This window comes from Salvelinus alpinus, chromosome 16 (assembly GCF_045679555.1).
Source record: "Salvelinus alpinus chromosome 16, SLU_Salpinus.1, whole genome shotgun sequence".
Taxonomy (NCBI): domain Eukaryota; kingdom Metazoa; phylum Chordata; class Actinopteri; order Salmoniformes; family Salmonidae; genus Salvelinus; species Salvelinus alpinus.
Genome location: NC_092101.1, coordinates 1,464,420 through 1,488,223, shown reverse-complemented (window position 1 = coordinate 1,488,223; position 23,804 = coordinate 1,464,420).

Genomic DNA, 23,804 nt, shown 5'->3' with positions numbered 1-23,804 from the left:
CACTTCTTGGCGGAGGGTGGATGACAGATTCCTATAACTGTTATTCTTGAGTTTGAACCCAACTGAAGACTTAAAGGCAACAATTCAAACCGTTTCGGACTGGAGGTCGCCTTTTACAGAGACACAGGAAGAATATTCCTTGTGTAAATAGCAACACCACCACCTTTGCCTTTCCTATCCACCCTAAACACATTGTAACCATCCATAGAAACCTCAGAGTCCAGGGATTTCCCTCCCATCAATTTAGTTGACTAAGAACCTTTCCAATGTTTGATGACAACAGCGGGGAGCAATTTTCACCAAGGTGAATTCCGTCTTCCACAAAGTAGCCAGGCCTATTCCAGAATGAGTCAAAATTGTTGATGAAGGACATGCCCAAGTCCTTGGTCAGACGCATTAACCACTGGTGAAGAGACCAAGATGGCTAAAACACTCAGTCCCACAACGGCGAGGAGATGGAATTGGGCCCGAGACAATTATATGTCCTGCTAATTTCTGAGCATTCTCCAAGAGTTGTAAGAAATTGTCTCATAGCTTTACAGATTTCACCCGCATAAAATCAATAGACTCAATATGCAACAGAACTGTTTTCATAGCAGGAATCTGTTTCTTGATGGTGGGCATGATTTCTAAGAAATCCAATACCTTAGCTCCAGGAAAACAAAGTGTACGGGTATTTCGGCCTTCCACCAATCTAACCATGGAGCTTCCCATAATAATGGTTGATGGCTGTTATCCATTTCGAGCCGGAGCCCTTAACCCAACCCTTGCCCCATCAGGGGCTCCTCTAACTCTCCCCCCCACAAATTATATGAATAGCAGAGCCCACCGTAGACCCAGGGGAAGCAGAACCCACCTTAGTCCCTAGTGATGCCATCACAATGTTGGCTGATATCGAAAGAACCGAAGGAACCTCCGACTCTCCATGAGAAGATGGAGCTGGGATATCAGGCTCCAGAGCATCGAAACGATTCGATGTCAGCAGCCCATTCATGAATCCCTTCACCGCTGAGGGCTCAGAAAGTGGAGGGTGCCGCGATGAACTACCCATCCATCTACCGCGATGAACGGCGACGTGTCTCCCTGTCCGGCCAGCCAGGTCCAGGAGAGGATCATTCAGCAACAAAGGTCCCGCCAACTCCATTCTGTGTCACCTCCTCCACCGAAGATAACCTGCCCAAAGGCGAGACTCCTATCAGCCCAGCGCGATGCATGGCCCTCGGAGTGGAGGAAAATGAGAAAATTGCAGGTCTTGGCTTTCCCAGTAGCCTGTGAGATTCAGCTATTTGTATGCCCAGTATAGAGACTTCTTCTCTGTAACCCTCCGTGAGCAAGCAATTGTCGCACTGAAAATCAGGGTGTTCGACTTCATCCCGAAACAGGGCAAAGTATATTCATTTCCTGCAGCGTTGATAACGCAACAAGTCTTCCATTTGTGCTAAACCCGTGTTAGCTTTTTTGCTTTTCACAAACACTAAAAAACTTTACCGAGAACTCTTTCCCCTCTAACACACACTTAAGTCGGAGCCTAAATTTCATAATCTTCGTGTGCTTGAAAATATTGTAAATTGCGTAACACGTTCTTTCTTCAGGTGAGTCAGCTACTGTTTCAACATGCAGTATATGTCCAGATAAGGAGAGGGAGAGCTGGGCTATACATTAACATGCAGTATATGTCCAGTAGGTGCCAGGCGCATCGGTTTGTGTCAAGAACTGCAACGCCGCTGGGTTTTTCACGCTCAACCGTCTTCTGTGTGTATCAAGAATGGGCCACCACGCAAAGGGGGGGTTGGAAGATGGGCCGGGACTCATGTCCTGATGTTAGGATGAAGCTTGTTCCAATATAGGGGTTGCCAGGACAGAGAAGAGATTTGACTGCGATGACCGGGAGCTGACCCATCGTAGGGGTTATTTTATCACCTTTGATCATGGAACTAATCAAAATCGAATACATTCAGACCTAAATATAAAACTGAAGTGTCTTATTTCACTGTTCAATCATATGCATTGGGCTTCTAGTGTACATTATCGTTAGGTATTTGACCTCTTATCTGTTTGGGTTATGCAGAGGTCCCCAAAACGTCTGGGTTATGTAGTGATCCCATGACTATTTGTTCTGTCTGTTTCAGGAATTGAACTGTGAATGGTTAAACATGAGCGATATAAACCTGATTATGGTTACTATAAGACATTTTTGCTCAGACTTAGTTTACGCTGCAAAACTACACCTATCACATCTGAAAATAAGCAACCGTTTGAACATGGATATGTCTAACAGCCTGAACCAATGGTACTCTAGAGTAATTGGAAAACGATGAATCTTCAAAGTGAACAGAAATTGACAAATTAAACACAGGTGCAAAAGTGCATTCATCAGTCTTTTGCCTGATTAAGAATGTATGAAACAAAACCTCCTCCGACCACGTCTGAAACCAAGCGTGAACTCTTGACTTGATTAGATTTTTCCCTGGCCAGACAGCAATTAGGCAAGACAAGCCTGAATCTCTCAGCCTATCCCCTTCGCCCCGTCATATTTCTCCTCTTTGATCTCCACTAACTCTATTCATTAAGCAAATACAACACACTTCCACTTGACGTTCACAATGGAGCCCTTTTTAACATCTCATAAATTATGTTTTCACCACTTGATCAAAATGTGAGACGAGTTTTGAGGGAAGCACATGCACATGTTAGCTCTGACAAGGCCGAGTGTCGTTTGAAGGGGAAAACCGAGGAGTACAGATTTGGGTTTACGTAAGCGTTGGATTTACTTGGAGTTATTAGGACGTAGAGGTTGTTTGTTTCCACTCGTCAAACTGAGGCTGTGTACAGTATGAGTGGCGTGGTGGTGTAGGTGAAAGGTTAGCCTAAGTGGAAATATTAATGATGTGTATTGTGCCACGTTATATTTGAGGATACATGGCCAGACAAGCTGTTCTGTGCCGTCCTCTTGAGAGACGGAATGTCGGTAAATAAAATGTGAGAGGGATGCTATATTAGATGGACTCAATTGAAAGAGAGCTCAGTTGTAGGCTACAAACTCCATTGTTGCTAATAGGACAGTTTTATCCACCATACAATGAATTTGCAGCTCAATTGCCTTTTCAAGCAACTCTGGATTTGGAAAACTACAGATTCAGTCAAAACCACCAAACGCTTAACGCTCTCTGAAAGTTATATTGTCTCTGGGCAGAAAATGTGTTATTTACTTAAACATGGCATCCGATCCCAGTTCGTGGTGGCCTTATTGCAGCATGGTGACCAGAGCCGGTAGAGGGTATTTTATTCCAGCTTGACTTCATTACTCCCAAACCTTAGTCCTCCTGTGACCTCTCCCTCTACTGCGCCATGTTCAAATAAACAGCCAGCTAAAACTATTATTCCCCTCCCTGCCCAGTAATGTTTGCTGTGGTCTATCCTCATTTTTCTCTCTCTTATTTGTTTTTCCCTCCTTCATCCTGTGATGGAAGAAGATATGCTATGCCCCCCCCCCCCTCTCCGTCTCAGTGGTTCAGGCCAGTGAAGGGGTTATGTTCCATGTTGACTTTGTGTCCACTGTGTGTTAGACCATAGGTATGATATCGCTCTTATATATTAATGATCCCCTATTGCAGTCAGCTAAGGCCTTGGTATGGTCTAGAGGTGGGTGGGGAGGTGGGAGTGGACATCTTTTGTTTAGTCTACAACCTCCAAACTGGCATCCCAAGCTTATTTGACGTTCACACAGAGAAGTAAAAATAATGATCTATTAAAAAAGACAGGACATTCTTCTATCAAATGACCATCCATATTGAGACCTGGAATGGGCCGAATCATGGTTTCAATCTGGGACGACACCATGATGTTCTGAGAACCTTATCACAGACAACTTTAGCATTTTCACTAAATTGCAACTTTCCAACAAATTACTACTATTTAGCTACTTTGCAACTGCTTAGCATGTTAGCTAACCCTTCACACAACCCTAACCATAACCTTAAAAACAAACTCTTATTTTCAATTACGGCCTAGGAACAGAGGATGCCTTAACTGCCTTGTTCAGGGGCAGAATGACAGATTTGTACCTTGTCAGCTCAGGGATTCGAACTTGCAACCTTTCGGTTACTAGTCTAACGCTCTAATAAAATGAAGGTGAAATTATTTATTCGTTTACTTTTGATATTTAAGTATATTTTAGAACTAACATTTACTTTGACTCTTAAGTGTATTTAAAACCAAATACTTTTAGAATTTTACTGTAGTATTTTGCTGGGTGACTCACCTTTATTTCAGTCATTTTCTATGTAGGTATCTTTACTTTTACTCACTTGGTTACTTTTTCCACACTGATTAGGCGTTAGGGTTAAGGCTAGGCGTTAGGTTAAAGGGTTAACTGACTTGCCTAGTTAAATAAAGGTCAAATATATATATTTTTTTAAAAGGGCCTGTAATGGAGGAGTGAGCGAGGGAAGACAATGATGCTGTTATAGATGAAGTGGCCTTCATCTCCAGCCAAATTGGGGGTGGGAATATATCTCTGCTCTGCAACCAGTACTGAATGATCCTAAGGTTAGTGGCCCAATAGAATCTGAAACCCGGTAGCGCTAGACCGCCATCTGGTTTGGGACTCTGCAAAAGATGTTTTCCTATCCTAGGTGGCTTTTTGTCCCATATAAAGGGTAGAATTAGGCCATCAATCTTTTTGAAAAACATATTGGGAAGATAAATCGGTAGCCACTGATAGAGGTAATAATTTTTGAATAGTATTCATTTTAATATAATTAATTATTACAACTAAGGAGAGGTGTAGTAAAAACCAGCGTTCCAAATCGTTCTTAGTACGGGTCAAAAGAGGAGCAAAGTTGGCTTGAAAAAGGTTTTCAAATCTGATTGTGACATGTACCCCAAGAAAAATAAAACTACTGTGAGCAATTTTAAATGTCAAGTTATGTAAAGCGTATTTTTTTGCAGCCATATTAAGCGGCATCAATTCGCTTTTACTGAGATTCCGTTTATACCTTGATAAGTCACCGAAGGATGTGAATGTGGCAAGGGCAGCAGGAACAGAAACAGAAAGGTTGGATGTGTATAATAATAAATAATCTGCATAAAAAGACAGTTTGTGTCCGTATCTGACTATACCTTTGATGAGGGGGTTGGAGCGAAGTGCTATTGCAAGGGGTTCTATGGCCAGGGCAAACAGTAAGGGACTTAAAGGGCAACCCTGGCGGGTCGATCGTTGCAAAGGGAAGCAATCTGATTGAGTGTTATTAGTCCTGACAGAGGCTTGATGGGATGAGTACAGAAGTCTTATCCAAGTAATGAATTTGGAGCCAAAGCCAAATTTATTTAGAGTGTAAAAAAGGTGTTTCCATTCCACCCGGTCAAACACTTTCTCTGCATCCAGGGATATAATGGCTTCAGAGGCACTGGTGAGAGAAGGATTATATATAATATTAAATAATCGTTGAAGATGGAAGAATGAGTGTCTATTTTTAATAAATCCTGTTTGATCCGGAGAGATAATTGATGGGAGGACTGTTTTCCAGACGCATTACTTGAAGTTTGCCTAGAATTTTATAGTCAACATTTAGCAGGCTAATTGGACAGTATGATACACAGTCAAGAGGGTATTTGTTTTTTTTAAGACTAAGACAAATGGTTGCCTGAGTGAGAATCTGTGGGAGAGCACCATTTACAAATACTTCATTGTACATTTCAATTAGAATATGGGCTATTTTGGAGATATACTTTCTATAAAACTCTGCCAAGTAGCTGTCAGGCCCTGAGCTTCTCCCGGATTGAAGGGATTTGACAGCATTAGACAATTCTTCAACAGTGATCAGCTAATCTAATGTTTTAACCAAATCCACGTCTGACAGAAAGCACAGCAAGTGAGTGGAAGAAGTCATCCAATTCCAATGTATCCGCTTTACTTTCAGAAGTATATAAAGTCTGGTACAATCTCTTGAACTCATCATTGATGCCCCTAGGGTCTAATGATATCCCAGAAGAGGTACGAATTGTAGGAATCTGGTGTGATGATGATAGTTGATGTAATTTGTGAGCTAATAATTTACTGGCTTTATATCCTTGTTCATAGCAAGTGCTCCTAGGTAGCGGTCCTGCTGCTGGGTTGTTGCCCTCCTACGGCCTCCTCCACGTCTCCTGATGTACTGGCCTGTCTCCTGGTAGCGCCTCCATGCTCTGGACACTACGCTGACAGACACAGCAAACCTTCTTGCCACAGCTCGCATTGATGTGCCATCCTGGATGAGCTGCACTACCTGAGCCACTTGTGTGGGTTGTAGACTCCGTCTCATGCTACCACTAGAGTGAAAGCACCGCCAGCATTCAAACGTGACCAAAACATCAGCCAGGAAGCATAGGAACTGAGAAGTGGTCTGTGGTCACCACCTGCAGAACCACTCCTTTATTGGGGGTGTCTTGCTAATTGCCCATAATTTCCACCTTTTGTCTATTCCATTTGCACAACAGCATGTGAAATTTATTGTCAATCAGTGTTGCTTCCTAAGTGGACAGTTTGATTTCACAGAAGTGTGATTGACTTGGAGTTACATTGTGTTGTTTAAGTGTTCCCTTTATTTTTTTGAGCAGTGTATATTATGCATTTCATATATTCTATCGCAAAAATAATAATTTGGTTGTGTTTATTAAGTTCTAAGGTAACATTGAATGTGATTATTATTTTATTTCAAATAACACAATAGCATTTTCATTAGTTTGTTACTGTAGGCCAGGGGTACTCAACTATGAGGTCCAGAGCCTGCTGGTTTTCATGTTCTACCTGATAATTAATTGCACACACCTGGTGGTCCAGGTCTAAATCAGTCCCTGATTAGAGGGTACAATGAAAAACTGCAGTGGAACTGGCTTCGAGGTCCAGAGTTGAGTTTGAGGGCTGTAGGCTATATGTAATTATATATATTTTTAAATGAAGTGTTCAATACATTTTATTTGTAGAGTGCCTTTGTTACAATTATGAAACAGAAAATGTGTTGGAACCACCAAGATGCACGGTCAGCAAGACGCACGGTCAAATTATAAAAATATCAGTAGCCTAAACATCATTATTTTCGGCAAGCGTGCTTGATAAATAGTGATAATCAGCACAAGGCAATAATGGCATTATAATGAATATAAGTTTAGATATGACAGCAGCCAAAAATAGAAAATGAATAATATGTCGGATACCATGGCAAATTTGTCAGTTTCTTTGTCATCAAAATGGAGGTAAACGCATGATCTCTCTGAAGCAATCAAGTGACATGGTTTCTCCAAAGAAAAGTATCCCATACATGTCCACCGAATGCTCCACCGACCTACAGAATTGAAATGAACGCTTCCAGCTCATCAACAGATACAAGGCAGTGTCTCCTTACTCTGTGTGTGCCTTAGCCACAGTACAGTTCCTGAATGCTGTAGCATGTTCAAGTTTCTTAAAAAAGGAAAGCTGGTGATTGCATTGCTAATGGTTTTTGCTTAATGCATTCTGGGTGTCAGGTAAACAGCTGTCAGACCAAAGATGTTAAAACAAAACAAGGTGAAGGGATGGTTAACTTGTCTTTTGGGTAAACTTCCCAAACTGAATGATGGGAAGTGAACGATGGGAGTTACCTATTACCTATCTTGTCCTATGAAACTGCCCAGATGACACACTCTCTTCAACATGCATACTGCAAACAGACCCAACTCATCTTGTCACCTTGTCTTACCTTTGGTTGACGCGGAAACAAATATGGCTGCGCGTACAAACTCTAGCCACTGTCGGATTACGTTGGACTTTTGGAAAGTGTTTTACTAAATTTTACTCACCCGTGATGTGATCAATAGTGAAAACTAATTGATATTGTCTAATTCATTTTATGTTTTTTTGTCAGCCAAGAGTTAGATAAGTATGACCGCTTGCTCACTCTTTCCTCATTCAGTGCTAGGATTAATGTGGCCTACTTTTTCCGATTTGGATGAGAATTGTTTTATGCTCACATTGACATACAGTTGTATCCAGGCAGAGCGGTTGGCAGTGCTTGTGCCATGAAAGCTGGTCAGTTGAGGCGGAGAAATTAGGATTCTGCTCTATTTTTCAAGCAGCACCGTCATTGTTGACCAATCACAGTAGAAAATGTAGCCTGCGTGATGATATGTCAGCACTTACGACCAACAGCAGGACCAGCTAACTAACCCACTCTAGCTAGCTAGCTGGCTAACACTATCAGTTTACAGAGTCACGTTTAACCAAGAACAAAAAAAACTATTACAATCTATTTGTGGACATTTCAGAGTGAGCGTGATTCAGTTTTTGCATTCTGTAGATGAGACTGCTCTCCATTTCTTCTTGAATAAAATGCTTTATTGGCATCTTAAAACCTTGGATTCAGTTCACTCTGGCAACAAATTAAATGAATGCAAATTCACTCTTTACCTCAACAGTGACTGCCAACTTATGTTTGGGTTCGATGGGATTCCTGAATTTGGTAGTCGTCTTGGTCAACTAGCTAACAAATATGTGCTCTGTTTTAAAGATAATTGTAGGAAAGCTAGATAATCATCAAGCCATATTTTTTACTCTCACCCATGATGAAGTATTCACCACAAATTCTCAACAGGGGTGTCTAAATATTTGTTAACAATGATGATGTCAACAATAGATCAACATGTGCAGTAGTTGCACAACATTGACACACGTCTTCCATTTGATTTGGGCTAAACCCTTTGATGCGTAGAATCAAATATTTTTTATCATTGTCGAGTGGGCCCTGCAGCATACCATCGCAAATATGTGATTAGAACAATAGCAACAGAACATACAATGCAACAAACACGTCTAAACATCATTGTTGGCTGAAAAGCATTTAAACAATGTTTTTTTTACTGATGGGAAATAAAGGACGTCGCAACTTTTTCAAATTCCCCTTTTATTTTAAATTATTTGGGACAGTATTGAGTAGCTTGGATAAAAAGGTTCCCAGAGTAAACTACCTGCTACTCTGTCCAAAAGCTAGAATATGCATATAATTAGCAGATTTTGATAGAAAACACTCGGAAGTTTCTAAAACTGTTTGAATGATGTCTGTGAGTATAACAGAACTCATATGGCAGGCAAAAACCTGAGAAAAAATCCAACCAGGAAGTGGGAAATCTGAGGTTTGTAGTGTTTCAACTCTTTGCCTATCCAACATACAGTGGAAATGGGGTCATGTTGCACTTCCTAAGGCTTCCACTAGATGTCAACAGTATTTAGAACCTTGTTTGATGTTTCTACTATAAAGGAGGGGGGAATGAGAGGGGATTGAGTCAGAGGTCTGGCAGAAGGCCACGAGCTGGTCATGCGCTGGTCATGCGCATTCACATGAGAGGTAGCTTGCGTTCCATCGCATTTCTGAAGACAAAGGAATTCTCCGGTTGGAACATTATTGAAGATTTATGATAAAAACATCCTAAAGATTGATTCTATACTTAGTTTGACATGTTTCTATGGACTGTAAAATGACTTTTCGTCTGAACTTTCGCCTGGACCTGCCAGCGCGTCGCCAGTTTGGATTGTGTACTAAACGCGCGAACAAAAGGAGGTGTTTGGACATAAATGATCGACTTTATCGAGCAAGTCAAACATTTATTGTGGAACTGGGATTCCTGGGAGTGCATTCTGATGAAGATCATCAAAGGTAAGTGAATGTTTATAATGCTATTTCTGACTTATGTTGACTCCAACATGGCGGATGTCTCTTTGGGTTATTTGTCGTCTGAGCGCCATACTCAGATTATTGCATGGTTTGCTTCCGTAAAGTTTTTTTGAAATCTGACAGAGCAGTTGCATTAAGGAGAAGTATATCTTTAAATCTGTGAATAACACGTGTGTCTTTTATCAATGTTTATTATGAGTATTTCTGTGATTTGATGTGGCTCTGTGCAAATTCACGGGATGTTTTGGAGGCAAAGCCAAATGTAAACTGAGGTTTTTGGATATAAATATGAACTTGATCAAACAAAACATATATGTATTGTGTAACATGTTGTCCCGGGAGTGTCATCTGATGAAGAATATCAAAGGTTAGTGATTCATTTTATCACTATTTATGCTTTTTGTGACTCCTCTCTTTGCTTGGAACATTGCTGTATGCTTTCTGTGAATAGTTGTTAACCTAACATAATGATATGTTCTGCTTTAGCCGAAAAGCTTTTATGAAATCGGACACTGTGGTTGGATTAACGAGAATTTTTTCTTTAAAATGGTGTCTAATACATTTACATTTAAGTCATTTAGCAGACGCTCTTATCCAGAGCGACTTACAAATTGGTGCATTCACCTTATGATATCCAGTGGAACAACCACTTTACAATAGTGCATCTAACTCTTTTAAGGGGGGGGTGGTTAGAAGGATTACTTTATCCTATCCTAGGTATTCCTTAAAGAGGTGGGGTTTCAGGTGTCTCCGGAAGGTGGTGATTGACTCCGCTGACCTGGCGTCGTGAGGGAGTTTGTTCCACCATTGGGGTGCCAGAGCAGCGAACAGTTTTGACTGGGCTGAGCGGGAACTGTACTTCCTCAGAGGTAGGGAGGCGAGCAGGCCAGAGGTGGATGAACGCAGTGCCCTTGTTTGGGTGTAGGGCCTGATCAGAGCCTGAAGGTACGGAGGTGCCGTTCCCCTCACAGCTCCGTAGGCAAGCACCATGGTCTTGTAGCGGATGCGAGCTTCAACTGGAGGCCAGTGGAGAGAGCGGAGGAGCGGGGTGACGTGAGAGAACTTGGGAAAGTTGAACACCAGACGGGCTGCGGCGTTCTGGATGAGTTGTAGGGGTTTAATGGCACAGGCAGGGAGCCCAGCCAACAGCGAGTTGCAGTAATCCAGACGGGAGATGACAAGTGCCTGGATTAGGACCTGCGCCGCTTCCTGCGTGAGGCAGGGTCGTACTCTGCGAATGTTGTAGAGCATGAACCTACAGGAACGGGTCACCGCCTTGATGTTAGTTGAGAACGACAGGGTGTTGTCCAGGATCACGCCAAGGTTCTTAGCACTCTGGGAGGAGGACACAATGGAGTTGTCAACCGTGATGGCGAGATCATGGAACGGGCAGGCCTTCCCCGGGAGGAAGAGCAGCTCCGTCTTGCCGAGGTTCAGCTTGAGGTGGTGATCCGTCATCCACACTGATATGTCTGCCAGACATGCAGAGATGCGATTCACCACCTGGTTATCAGAGGGGGGAAAGGAGAAGATTAATTGTGTGTCGTCTGCATAGCAATGATAGGAGAGACCATGTGAGGATATGACAGAGCCAAGTGACTTGGTGTATAGCGAGAATAGGAGAGGGCCTAGAACAGAGCCCTGGGGGACACCAGTGGTGAGAGCACGTGGTGCGGAGACAGATTCTCGCCACGCCACCTGGTAGGAGCGACCTGTCAGGTAGGACGCAATCCAAGCGTGGGCCGCGCCGGAGATGCCCAGCTCGGAGAGGGTGGAGAGGAGGATCTGATGGTTCACAGTATCAAAGGCAGCCGATAGGTCTAGAAGGATGAGAGCAGAGGAGAGAGAGTTAGCTTTAGCAGTGCGGAGCGCCTCCGTGACACAGAGAAGAGCAGTCTCAGTTGAATGACTAGTCTTGAAACCTGACTGATTTGGATCAAGAAGGTCATTCTGAGAGAGATAGCAGGAGAGCTGGCCAAGGACGGCACGTTCAAGAGTTTTGGAGAGAAAAGAAAGAAGGGATACTGGTCTGTAGTTGTTGACATCGGAGGGATCAAGTGTAGGTTTTTTCAGAAGGGGTGCAACTCTCGCTCTCTTGAAGACGGAAGGGACGTAGCCAGCGGTCAAGGATGAGTTGATGAGCGAGGTGAGGTAAGGGAGAAGGTCTCCGGAAATGGTCTGGAGAAGAGAGGAGGGGATAGGGTCAAGCGGGCAGGTTGTTGGGCGGCCGGCCGTCACAAGACGCGAGATTTCATCTGGAGAGAGAGGGGAGAAAGAGGTCAAAGCACAGGGTAGGGCAGTGTGAGCAGAACCAGCGGTGTCGTTTGACTTAGCAAACGAGTATCGGATGTCGTCGACCTTCTTTTCAAAATGGTTGACGAAGTCATCAGCAGAGAGGGAGGAGGGGGGAGGAGGGGGAGGAGGATTCAGGAGGGAGGAGAAGGTGGCAAAGAGCTTCCTAGGGTTAGAGGCAGATGCTTGGAATTTAGAGTGGTAGAAATTGGCTTTAGCAGCAGAGACAGAAGAGGAGAATGTAGAGAGGAGGGAGTGAAAGGATGCCAGGTCCGCAGGGAGGCGAGTTTTCCTCCATTTCCGCTCGCCTGCCCGGAGCCCTGTTCTGTGAGCTCGCAATGAGTCGTCGAGCCACGGAGCAGGAGGGGAGGACCGAGCCGGCCTGGAGGATAGGGGACATAGAGAGTCAAAGGATGCAGAAAGGGAGGAGAGGAGGGTTGAGGAGGCAGAATCAGGAGATAGGTTGGAGAAGGTTTGAGCAGAGGGAAGAGATGATAGGATGGAAGAGGAGAGAGTAGCGGGGGAGAGAGAGCGAAGGTTGGGACGGCGCGATACCATCCGAGTAGGGGCAGTGTGGGAAGTGTTGGATGAGAGCGAGAGGGAAAAGGATACAAGGTAGTGGTCGGAGACTTGGAGGGGAGTTGCAATGAGATTAGTGGAAGAACAGCATCTAGTAAAGATGAGGTCAAGCGTATTGCCTGCCTTGTGAGTAGGGGGGGAAGGTGAGAGGGTGAGGTCAAAAGAGGAGAGGAGTGGAAAGAAGGAGGCAGAGAGGAATGAGTCAAAGGTAGACGTGGGGAGGTTAAAGTCACCCAGAACTGTGAGAGGTGAGCCATCCTCAGGAAAGGAACTTATCAGGGCGTCAAGCTCATTGATGAACTCTCCAAGGGAACCTGGAGGGCGATAAATGATAAGGATGTTAAGCTTGAAAGGGCTGGTAACTGTGACAGCATGGAATTCAAAGGAGGCGATAGACAGATGGGTCAGGGGAGAAAGAGAGAATGTCCACTTGGGAGAGATGAGGATCCCAGTGCCACCACCCCGCTGACCAGAAGCTCTCGGGGTGTGTGAGAACACGTGGGCAGACGAGGAGAGAGCAGTAGGAGTAGCAGTGTTATCAGTGGTAATCCATGTTTCCGTCAGTGCCAAGAAGTCGAGGGACTGGAGGGAAGCATAGGCTGAGATGAACTCTGCCTTGTTGGCCGCAGATCGGCAGTTCCAGAGGCTGCCTGAGACCTGGAACTCCACGTGGGTCGTGCGCGCTGGGACCACCAGGTTAGAGTAGCAGCGGCCACGCGGTGTGAAGCGTTTGTATGGTCTGTGCAGAGAGGAGAGAACAGGGATAGACAGACACATAGTTGACAGGCTACAGAAGAGGCTACGCTAATGCAAAGGAGATTGGAATGACAAGTGGACTACACGTCTCGAATGTTCAGAAAGTTAAGCTTACGTTGCAAAAAATCTTATTGACTAAAATGATATAGTACTGCTGGCTGGTGAAATAGGCTAGCTAGCAGTGGCTGCGTTGTTGACTTTGTTTGAAAGTGTAGCTGGCTAGGTAACCTCTAACTGGCTAGGTAACCTCGACAATTACTCTAGACTACACAATTATCTTGGATACAAAGACGGCTATGTAGCCAGCTAAGATCAAACAAATCAAACTGTTGTACTGTAATGAAATGAAATGTAATACTACCTGTGGAGCAAAGCGGAATGCAACTACTCGCTCCAACCCGGAAGTGCGTATCGTAGAGGGAGAGGCAATAGAAGTGTTGTTTCTTGTATTATTGTCTTTTGTGTCTTTAGAGGACTGCTTCACCTTAATGTCCCCTTTCCCTTTTCTTCTGTCCTTATTTTGTCCCACTTTGTCCCTTCTTTGTCCCTTCTTCTCTTCTGCCAACTAGACACTCCTTGTTAGCTAGCTAGCTTCTTCCAGGAATGTCCCTAGCAACTGCCTAGCAACAGGTAAACAACTTAGCTAGCTAAGAAAACGGTATAATTTTATGAAAAATTGTTACTTTTTCAAAAGCCTTTCTTCTTTGTTTGCTGCTTGTTTGGTCTCCTATTCAGTTTGCAGTTTTCTTTTGATTTTTTTCGATGTACTTTACTCTAAAAAAACATTTAAATTTCAATATTTGTAGGAGCTCATCTTTTCAGCTGCTGCTGCTTAATTTGGAACTCCGGATATACTTGTAATAATAATACTTGTATGTTTGAGAAAATGTAATTATGAGATTTCTTTTGATTGAATTTGGCGTCCTGCAATTTGTCTAGAACCCCAGTCCTAGACAGGTTAAGTTAACAGCATCTAAATTCTTTATGATGGCACACAATTGGTTCAGCGTCATCCAGGCTAGGGTTTGGCCGGGATAGGCCGTCATTGTAAATAAGAATGTGTTCTTAAATATAAAGGTTAAAAAAATACAAAAAAGTATTGTTTATGTTTGTTGAGGAAAAACTCCCTAATGCCAGAATGCCATTCACTATAGGACCCAAATAAACAAAGTCAAAGTCAAAGATGGCTGCACCCATTGCCTGAAAAAGAAAATTGTGCCACTTTTCAGCATATTACAATTCTTCGATGTACTTGTTACAGTGTATACAAGAACCGGAACACATGACTTGACAAGTCGTTTACTGTTTTTGACAAATCACAAAGCAAATAAAATGTTATCACCTCACAGATCATCATCACACCAAATACAAGCCTACTGCCTAGCCTAACAGTAGTGCGAAAGCTAAACAGGGATGGACCATTTTAGGGGGGTTTGAAGTCCAATGGCTGGTAGAAATGAGGGAAATTATGCAGGAAATGTTACTATGATGGTGGATTAATCAATAAATGTGGGGCAAACAAAGGAGAAGTTAATACGCTAAATAAAAATAAAAACCCTGGAAAGGGGGGGTCTAAGCTGGCAACCCTGAGGTACCAAAGTTACAATCTGATGCAGCGTTCAGAACAACTGGGAACTCGAAAATTGCCGGCTTCTGACTTCAGTACGTTCAAGACAACGAGGTCCGACTGGGAAAAATATTTTTGAACCATCATCCATCTCGATAACTCTGGCTTCTTTCTAGAGCTCTGACTTTCCAACCTGAAGGTTACTGACTTCATGATTTGACCTCATATTTTTTCAAGTTCCTAGTTGTCTTGAAAGCACCATTAGTCACTCGAATGAACTATCCCTTCACCTTGTTTATTATGGCATATTTGGTCTGATAGACGTTTACGTGACAACCAGGATGCATTGTATGATGTCAACAAACATGGTGCCACACATAGTTGGCAAATAGCATAGCATTAGCTCACCATAATCAGTACAACATTCAAAAAGGTATTTGACACATTACAATCTATGCAAGAATCGGATTGTATGATTTGTCACCAAACCTTGAAAACATGTGAATAAAACAGTAAATACATTATAGTCCACACATGCATAGGGTATGCTACAGTAGAAATGACAATACAATATACAGGAAACAAGGCACTTAGTTTGATAGGAACACACATATGTCCAAAGTTATTATTTGGAAGGAAAACAACAATGAAGGCAATGCAGGCACCAGACAGAAAATGTGCCAGAGGGAAAAAGTTTGTCCAAGGCCAGTTCTGACTAGATGTCATAATACTTGATCTGGGGAAACACTGGGGAAGTGCTTGGGCTCCAGTTAACCTGTTTGGGGTGCAGCCCGACACCGGTACACTTATGACAACATCCAGCTCAAGTGCAGGGCGCGCAATTCAAAAGCTATTTTTTACAAATATTTAACTTTCACACATTAACAAGTCCAATACAGCATATGAAAGGTAGACATCTTGTGAATCAAGCCAACATGTCCGATTTTTAAAATGTTTTACAGGGAAGACAAAATATGTAAATCTATTAGCTAACCACGTTAGCAAAAGACACCACTTTCTAACACCATCAGTTTTTACCTCCATCACCAGCTATCACTAATTCGACCAAATAAAGATATATATAGCCACTAACCAAGAAACAACTTCATAAGATGACAGTCTGATAACATATTTATTGTATAGCATATGTTTTTTTTGAAAAATTTGCATATTTATGGTATAAATCATAAATTACATTTCAGCTACAATCAGAAATTGCACCGAAAGCAGCCATAACATTTACAGACACCAACATCAAATACCTAATTACTCCTCATAAAACATATCTGAGAAATACATACTGTGCAGCAATTGAAAAACAGGATTCTTGTGATTCCAGACAATATTTCCGATTTATTAAATGTTTTACAGCGAAAACAAAATGTAGCGCTATATTAGCATAGCCACATTAGCCAGACACACTTGGGCGCGCACGACCAGTTGACATGCACGACAGATATATGAAATAACATTATAAATTGGGTCTTACTTTTGCTGATCTTTCATCAGAATGTTGATCAATGTGTCCTTTGTCCAGATGAGTCGTTGTTTGGATTCATAATGGCAACTTTCCACCTTAATTTAGCATGGGTACCGGTCCACTGGCACGGATCTGTCCAACATAAATAAATTCAGAGAACGGAACACGGCAAAACTCCCGAAAAAATTCAAATAATCTGATTAAACTATATTGAAAAAACATACATTACGATGATATGGTCTCATTTATCAACTAAAAACCGAGCCGGAGATTGTTCCCGTCCAAAACGGCAGCAAAACAGAACCCAATGTCACTCCCAAGTCGCGCGTTTCAGACTTCCGGAATTGGTCGGTCACGCCAAAGAAATAGCTATTATTCAACCTCTAAACAAGATGAACACAAAATTCCTTCTCTCACACCCTCTTGACACCCAGAGGAAGGCGTCTGAAGTGTCCGTAGGGTCCTACGTCAAATGACCATGTATAGGCATAACGTTGAAGAGAGCAGAGATTTCTGACATTCTACTTCCTGGTCAGGGAAAGTGCTGCCAAATGACTTCTGTTCCACTCAGAGAAAAAATTAAAACGGTTTTAGAAACTAGAGACTGTTTTCTATCCAATAGTATTAATAATATGCATATTGTAAGAGCAAAAATTGATTAAGAAGCCGTTTGAAAATTGGCACATATTTTCCAGTTTTTCCAATACGCCCCCTGCAGCCATAACAGGTTTTAAAGAGAGAAGTCTGTCCAGCTCAGTAAAGCTTCAAATATAAATTGTCTGTAACAGTGAAATTGTCTACTTCTTATGTGAATTAACGAGGAGGCAGAACACACCTCAATTCACTGTTGTGAGAAAATACAACTTTTAGGAAATCATTTGAAATTGACAAGTTGAAACATAGCCTGTAGATAATTAGCAGGTAGTGTAGCTTGGTTTGAGGGTAGCACAAATGAACTGTCCTGCTGCGTAACAATCACATTTTGGAACAGTGAGTACATTCTGACATCAGGCGCAAAAGAAACTCACGCTGGGGTGACCATTAGAGATATTTGGAACTCACACATGAAAAAGTTAAGTAAAAACATTTTTATTACTGGGGACAGTAACATAAGAACTTTGTAAAACATTATACTTTGAGGAAAATGTTTTAATATATTTTTTCATATTACATTTTTATGTTTAGTTCACATAATATAATATAAAAGTATGCATGAAGGTGGCTGTAATATAATACATGTTACAAAAACAAATCTAGACATTAATAAATCTATTTCTATAGCTTGCAAAATAGTTTTTTTACAACGGTGGGGGAGTGCCAAAATTGAGGCTTGGTGGCTTCAAAACAGCTCCCCAATAGTCATCTAGTGTATATATAAATCATTGCTTGTATCAGCGATGGGCCCGCGGATAAATGTAAAAATTAAAGGAACTCAGTTGGGGTCTTAACTTACTGTTGAGAGTTAGAACAGTAGAATACACAACGTGCAATTTTGAAATTTGATTGTGCATCAGGGAGTGAGCAGTTTAAATCCCGCGCTCATATGTTCTTAATACCGCCGTTACTGCTGCAGCTACATTTACAACCCGAAAAGAAAACACCAATCAATCAACATCAGCTTTGACAAAAACTATAAGCTACATGTCCAGCAACCTAATGTGGCCTTTACACTCTGAATTTGCTAAGGAGGTCCGGAGGGGTAGCAGGAAAAGTATTTGGGTTGGGCATCCCCAAATGCAGGGTACAGTGTGTTTTTCCTATTTTGTTGCATTACAACCTGTAATTAAATGTATTTTTTATTTTGATTTCATGTAATGACCATACACAAAATAGTCCAAATTGGTGAAGTGAAATGTAAAAAATTACTTGTTTCAAAAGATTATAAAAAATATTTAAACGGAAAAGTGGTGCGTGCATATGTATTCACCCCCCTTTACTATGAGGCCCCTAATAAGATCTGGTGCAACCAATTACCTTCAGAAGTCACATAATTAGTTAAATAAAGTCCACCTGTGTGCAATCTTAGTGTCACATGATCTCAGTATATATACCTGTTGTGAAAGGCCCCAGAATCTGCAGCACCACAAAGGAAGGGGCACCACCAAACCAATGAGCTCTCCAAACAGGTCAGGGACAAAGTTGTGGAGAAGTACAGATCAGGGTTGGGTTATAACAAATGATCAGAAACGTTGAACATCCCACAGAGCACCATTAAATCCGTAATTTAAAAAACGGAAAGAATTTGGCACCACTACACACCTGCCAAGAGAGGGCCGCCAACCAAAACTCACGGACCAGGCAAGGAGGGCATTAATCAGAGAAGCAACAAAGAGACCAAAGATAACCCTGAAGGATCTGCAAAACTCCACAGCGGAGATTGGAGTATCTGTCCATAGGACCACTTTAAGCCGTACACTCCACAGAGCTGGGCTTTACGTAAGAGTGGCCAAAAAAAAGCCATCGCTTAAGGCGCTAGGGGTCAGATTTTTTATTTTATTTTTAAAATGTTCCCAACGTAAACTGACATTTTCTCTTGCCCAGATCGTAGAATACGCATATAATTTACAGATTAGGATAGAAAACACTCCAAAGTTTCCAAAACTGTCAAAATATTGTCTGTGAGTATTACAAAACGTATTCTGCAGACAAAAACCTGAGAAAATATAACCCGGAAGTGAGATATAAAAAAAATAAAACTTTGTTTCTAGGACCGTCTTTCTTCCATTTAAAGGGGTATCAACCAGATTCCTTTTCCAATGGCTTCCTCAGGCTGTGACCAGGCTTTAGACATAGTTTCAGGCTTTTATTTGGAAAAATGAACAAGATCTTTCAAAACTAGTCAACTGTCCTCCGAATAGTTCCTGCGCGCGCGAGAGGAGTTCTCCATTTTCCGTTTGTCTCTTATTGAGTAGGTTACGGTCGAAATATTATCGATTATGTTTGTTAAAAACAACCTGAGGAATGATTATAAAAAACATTTGACATGTTTCTACGACCATTACGGATACTTTTGGGATTTTTCGAACGGAACACGGCTTTGGTTTTCTCAAGATAATGCGCAACCCAAATAGCGTTTTCTTTGTGATAAAAGTAATATTTTTCGAACAAAAATAACATTTGTTGTGTAACTGGGAGTCTCGTGAGTGGAAACATCCGAAGATTATCAAAGGTAAGCGATTAATTTTATTACTTTTCTGACTTTCGTGACCAAGCTAACCAAGCTAATATAAGGCTAGCTGTTGTAGCATTGAAAGCTACACTCACAAAAGCTTGGATTTCATTCGCTGTAAAATATATTTTCAAAATCTGACACGATAGGTGGATTAACAAAAAGCTAAACTGTGTTTTGGTATATTTCACTTGTGATTGCATGATTATAAATATTTTTAGTAATATTTTTGTATTTGGCGCCCTGCAATTCTAGCGGATGTTTAGGAAAGTGATCCCGTAAAAGGGATCCGTAGCACAGAGAAGTTAAAGAAAAAAATAAGCAAACACATTTGCTGTTCGCCAAAAGGCATGTGGGAGACTCCCCAAACATATGGCAGAAGGTTCTCTGGTCAGATGAGACTATAAAATTTAGCTTTTTGGCCATCAAGGAAAACGCTATGTCCGGCGCACTGCTCAAAACCATCCCTACAGTGAAGTATGGTGGTGGCGGCATCCTGCTGTGGGGATGTTTTTCATCGGCAGGGACTGGGAAACTGGTCAGAACTGAAGGAATGACGGAGGGAAATTCTTGAAGGAAACCTTTCAAATCCAGAGATTTGAGACTGGGACAGAGGTTCACCTTCCAGCAGGACAATAACCCTAAGCATCCTGCTAAAGCAACACTCGAGTGGTTTAAGGGGAAACATTTAAATGTCTTGGAATGGCCTAGTCAAAGCCTAGCCCTCAATCCAATTGACAATCTGTGGTATGACTTAAATATTGCTGTACACCAGCGGAACCAATCCAACTTGAAGGAGCTGGAACAGTTTTTCCTTGAAGATTGGGCAAAGATCCCAGTGGCTAGATGTGCCAAGCTTATAGAGACATACTCCAAGAGACTTGCAGCTGTAATTGCTGCAAAAGGTGGCTCTACAAAGTATTGACTTTGGGGGGGGGGTAAATAGTTATGCACGCTCCATTTTTTTAAAAATGGTGTTATTTCTTGCTTGTTTCACAAAAAAAATATTTAGCATCTTCAAATTGGTAGGCATGTTGTGTAAATCAAATGGTACATAGCCTTCAAAAATCCATTTAAATTCCAGGTGGTGAGGCGACAAAACAAGGCGAATGCCAAGAGGGGTGAATACTTTCCAAACTGTATTAGCTGTCCACCGGCCCCCAATCCTGAAGACCCCCACCGGCACTTGTCACCACTCCCCCCGCAGACACTGGAGAAAGGGCTGGGCCGGGCCTATCAGCTGGACTGCAGCTGTCTGTATCAGTGGATTAGCAGACCTCATCAGCCTCAGTGCAAACTTAATTCCTGGGTGTCTTGCAGGGTACCTTGCAGCCAGTGGGAGGCCATTATCTCTGAAAGACGCCATACAGACACGGCATAGGGCCTCGCTCCCACGCACAGCAGGTACTACACTGCACACTCACACAGACACACACTTACACCTGTCCGGCCCAGGTCCAAAAGGAACATCTGACTACAGTATCTAATCCTGGGAGAGTAAGCAGACAGGCGGTTTGATTCCAGCATATGTGTTCATTTCCTCACCATCAATCTGAGAAATAACTAGCTTGATCTTTTTGCAGAGACTGATTTGATTAATTGTGCATAATACGTATGCCTTTGTAACTTTCTCACTCATTATTCACGATTCATAAATGATTATCTGTAATCATGGTAGCATCCACATTAATAAAGAGGTGTTTATAAACATATTCTATTCTTATATACAATAAAAGTGACTCCAAAATGACAGAATACGTTATTTACCATTCATTTACAGTACCAGTCACACCTACTCATTCAAGGTTTTTCTTTATTTTTACTATTTTCTACATTGTAGAATAATGGTGACGTCATCAACACTATGAAATAACACATATGGAATCATGTACATTTACATTTACATTTAAGTCATTTAGCAGACGCTCTTATCCAGAGCGACTTACAAATTGGTGCATTCACCTATGTTATGTAGTAACCAAAAAAGTGTGGTATATATGTGTGTGTTATATACACTGCGCCGGGTGGCGCAGTGGTCTAGGGCACTGCATCGCAGTGCTAGCTGCGTCACCAGAGTCTCTGGGTTCGTGCCCAGGCTGGGCTGGGTTCGCGCCCAGGCTCTGTCGCAACCGGGAGATCCGTGGGGCGACGCACAATTGGCATAGCGTCGTCCGGGTTAGGGAGGGTTTGGCCGGTAGGGAGGGTTTGGCCGGTAGGGATATCCTTGTCTCAGTATGTAAAAATGTATGCACTCTACTGTAAGTCGCTCTGGATAAGAGCGTCTGCTCTTGGCCGGTAGGGATATCCTTGTCTCAGTATGTAAAAAATGTAATAAAATGTATGCACTCTACTGTAAGTCGCTCTGGATAAGAGCGTCTGCTAAATGACAAAAAAAAAAATAATAATAATACATTTTTATTTTTTATTTTTTAGATTCTTCATCATAGCCACCCTTTGCCTTGATGACAGCTTTGCACACTCTTGGCATTCTCTCAACCAGCTCCACGAGGAATGCTTTTTCAACAGTCTTGAAGGAGTTCCCACATATGCTGAGCAATTGTTGGCTGCTTTTCCTTCACTCTGCGGTCCAACTCATCCCAAACCATCTCAATTTGGTTGAGGTTGGGTGTTTGTGGAGGCCAGGTCATCTGATGCAGCACTCCTTCACTCTCCGTCTTAGTCAAACAGCCCTTACACAGCCTGAAGGTGTGTTGGGTCATTCCCCTGTTGAAAAACAGATGATAGTGGGACTAAGTGCAAACCAGATGGGATGGCGTATCGCTGCAGAATGCTGTGGTAGCCATGCTGATTACGTGTGCCTTGAATTCTAAATAAATCACTGACACAGACACTGTCACCAGCAAAGCACCCCCACACCATCACACCTCCTTCTCCATGATTCGCGGTTTGAACCATACATGCGGAGATAATCCGTTCACCTATTCTGCGTCTCACAAAGACGCAGCGGTTGGAACCAAAAATCTCAAATTTGGACTCGTCAGACCAAAGGACAGATTTCCACTGGTCTAATGGATTGTTTTTCTTGGCTCAAGCAAGTCTCTTCTTATTATTGGTTTCCTTTAGTAGTGGTTTCTTTGCAGCAATTCTACCATGAAGGCCTGATTCTCACAGTCTCCTCAGAACAGTTGATGTTGAGATATGTCTGTTACTTGAACTCTGTGAAGCATTATTTCGGGCTGCAATTTGAGGTGCAGTTAACTCTAACGAATTTATCCTCTGCAGCAGAGATGACTCTGCGTCTTCCTTTCCTGTGGCGGTCCTTATGAGAGCCAGTTTCATCATAGTGCTTGATGGTTTCTGCGATTGCACTTGAAGAAACTTTCAAAGTTCTTGAAATTTTCTGAATTGGCTGACCTTCATGTCTTAAAGCAATGGACTGTCGTTTCTCTCTGTTCTTGCCATAATATGTACTTGGTCTTTTACCAAATAGGGCTATCTACTGTATACCACCCTTACCTTGTCACAACAAAACTGATTTTCTCAAACGCATTAAGAAGGAAAGAACTTCCACAAATATTTATCTTTATTTTTAACTTTTATCAAGGCACACCTGTTATTTGAAATGCATTCCAGGTGACTACCTCATGAAGCTCTTTGAGAGAATGCCAAGAGTGTTTAAAGCTGTCAAGTTAAGTGTCGCTACTTTGAAGAATCTCAAATATAAAATATATTTTGATTTGTTGAACATAGTTTTGATGTGTTCACTATTATTCTACAATGTAGAAAATAGTACAAATAAATTAAAATCTTTGAATGAGTAGCTGTGTCAACTTTTGACTGGTACTATATATTTGGCACTAAATATTCTGAAACAGAATCCAAAGTGCTAGCTCCATAGAGCCAAAATCACCGAAAAAGTGTCTTAGACCTCACTGAATGTGCCCACCAAACAGGGCACGTCCTAAGGACATTAAGCAATGGTCCCTTTAAGGATTTTGGCGAGACGTTATCCACTTATGTTCTGAGAATGTTCTAGGAACATTAAATCAGGTCCTGGTTTGGTCACAGTATAACCTTATAAGGTGTCTTGATGTCCATTAAGAAACATTACAAAAAGGTTCCTATTGTAAGGGCTGTCTCTCTCCTCATCATCGGACGAGGAGAGGAGAGAAGGATCATCAGACCAAAATGCAGCAGTAGGGAAATAGGCCATCTCTTTATTTCAATACGATGATGGCAACACGGAAAAACAAAACACCTTCAAAAATACAAAACAAGAAAACGAAGTAGACGAAACCTGAACATAAACTTACATAA